Raw genomic sequence first — 2644 nt, 5'->3', positions numbered from 1 at the left:
CCCCCGCCCCAAGTCAGGGAAATGCCCAAAGGAAGGCAAATCCAAATGTCTGCTCTTTGGAATTTTTGAGGCCATCTGGGCACAGGCAAAGATGAAGACCTCCCGGCCTGGTCCAGACTCCAGAGGCAGCCTTTGCCCAGGGCAGCCAAAGACACTCCTGCTTTTGCCTGAGTCCTTCACAACTGTTTGCACCCTGGAATGCATTCTTCATATTCCTGGAGTTTTGATGACTGCTGAATGTTCTTCTCAGATCACACTTCAACCACAATGGAAACACCTCCATTCTGGCCCCTGTACTCCTGTTCTTTCAGGAAAAAGCATCCCCAAACAGTGATGACTCAAGGGGGTTCAGGAGTTAGAAAGTTGGAAGAGATAATATAAATACAAGGGAAAGCCTGTTACTCTCACAAGATTCCTGAGATCCAATGGCTGAGGATCCCCAGGCTTCAAGGATATGCTTTAAAGAGAGGCCTTAATTTAAGGTACTGTGATCTCTGCTCACAAGAGCCAAGTACAAAGGTCTACTCGAGGCTGCTGGAGTTGTTCATCTCTTCCTGGGATTCTGGGTGCTCCTTTAACCTCTCTGGCCTCAGTCCTCCTGGTGTTGGATCACCCAGCCTCTCTGCTGAGGGACAGGCCAGCTGGGCATCAGGATCTGGATACATCTGCTTACATCCTGGTAATGATGACTGAAGGTGTTTTCCAACCACCAAAGACAGGCACAGCTATTAAATAAAGCCACCCAGCAAGGCCACCTCTTCTTCAGATGTTCGTTTCAGCATTGCAGAATGTGCACACTAAGCGTTAATAGCTGACACTAGCCAGCTGCTGCTTCCCTCTTTGATGAGGGCAAGCAAGTCCCACAGAACCATGCTTGGCACACAGACTCCGGTCCTATGGGAAACTGGTATCAGTCACTGCCCTCAGCTCCGATCCTATACTCAGAACCTGTATTATAATCTAGCTTCTGACTGGACTGGATTCTGCTCCAGCTTCTGTCATCAGGCAGATCTCTTAAGTTTCATCAGCAGAACCAGTACTGCTCACAATTATAACTCTAAGTGCCACAGTGCCTAAGAAGGAAAAGTCCCACTGGAAGGAACTGGAGGTGTAAGGTGGAAAGGACATGAAGCTCCAAGCCGTCATGACATTATAACACATTTTCAGAGTGGTAGGTTCGGGGAGAGGTAACAATAACTTAACAGCAGAGCTGGAAGAGGCACTCGGTTCCCCTGCAACTCTCAGCAGACAGAGGCTGTTCCTGGAAGTGAAGACATTCATAATACTGATAATGCTCAGCCCCAACACCAGCACAGGGTGCATACATGTGGTCACCAAGTCCTTTGCACAACAGAAGAGTACAACAGGATGCCAAGGGGCATCTGGATTGCACACAGCAAGATGAAAGGCTGCACTCCCCCCACAGAACCCCATTAAAAAAGTTTGTCTATTACAAAGTCACATTTCCCCCATCTTTCTGCTTTATAAAGTCAGCAATGCTGGAGGGTGTCTAGTGGAATCCATCTTCCAGGAACGACTGCAGAAGGAGAGCACACTGCTCAGGTACGCCCCTTCAGTGAGCAGACAGAAGGACTGCCCGAGCCTCCCATCCATCAGACAAACACACAAATAGAAAAGGATTATTGCCAGCTTGTGTACTTTCACAATGTGATTTTTGTATTTCGAAAGCTTGAATTGTCCCTGAAAGAGAAAATGGGAGAAAATAGAGTATTCAATACATGGACCATCTAGATACAACCGCACACATACAGGGGGAGGACTCAATCAGCAAATCTCCAGCTCTCCACACCCCAGACCTTCCTTCCTTCCTTGCTTGCTAGTCTAAAGTAAGTCAAATGGCAACCTGACTTCCAAGTTCCTGGAGAAGTGTCCATCCTTTTACTGGGAAAGGCAAAAGATTAGCAAATACCCCAATGCAGATCTAGAGGGGACGGGTCAAATCTTAAAGCAGGGCACATTCACACAATTGGGATACTGCAGCTTTAAAGAGAAAATGAAGAAGCTTTCTACTAATGTGGAAAGATCTCCAAGACCAACTGATAACCTCAAGTACAGAACAGCAGGCTAACACAATGACTGCCTCTGGAGGGAGTGGGACAGTTTCACACATATCTATCTGTTTATATACTCTTGTCTTTTTGGTTGTGCACCAGCCTTGCTTGTATATTCTTAAAGAAACCAAGAAACCGCCAAACACAACAGCTACCTAGGGCAGAGCAGAGGGACACAATGACATGCAGGCAGGTGGAACAGGGAGGAGGAAGACACAATCAGACAATAAATGAAAACCCACCCTACCCACCACGAATTCACAGTTGAAAACAGCTTATCTCCAGGAGGTGTACCCTGCAACCCTATCAGAAACTTTTGAACTCCAGAAAGAGGAACATGGGGAAGAAAGGGTATGTACAACTACGAGTCATTGCCTTCTACAGGATGCAGGCAGGCCTGGCCACCTTTCCTGTCCCATACTAGAAACCCAATGTCTCAGCAGGTCATATCACCTGAATCTCAAAATCTTAGATTTTCCTGGCAGGGACTTTAAAGACCAACCATCTGCGGCCCTAACTCAGGGTTTCAGGTTTAAATATGCCAGAAGTCCTGAAACAGGAATTCTCATTAT

The 2644-nt window shown here is 46.9% G+C and overlaps 1 protein-coding gene across 2 annotated transcripts in view; it reads right to left on the bottom strand.

The window, feature by feature from the left end:
* Positions 1-1145: 1145 nt before the first annotated feature.
* The window catches only part of Eif4e2 (eukaryotic translation initiation factor 4E family member 2), a 29026-nt gene continuing 27527 nt past the window's right edge, over positions 1146-2644 (bottom strand). For both annotated transcript variants that reach the window (XM_008838093.3, XM_029565945.1), the window contains one exon: positions 1146-1701. The gene's annotated coding sequence lies outside the window, so the exon portion shown is untranslated. The remainder of the gene's footprint in view (positions 1702-2644) is intronic.

The sequence above is a fragment of the Nannospalax galili genome, unplaced genomic scaffold (genome assembly GCF_000622305.1).
Source record: "Nannospalax galili isolate Female #2095 unplaced genomic scaffold, S.galili_v1.0 scaffold1138, whole genome shotgun sequence".
NCBI classification, from domain to species: Eukaryota; Metazoa; Chordata; class Mammalia; order Rodentia; family Spalacidae; genus Nannospalax; species Nannospalax galili.
This window is presented reverse-complemented; position numbering and strand designations above follow the sequence as displayed.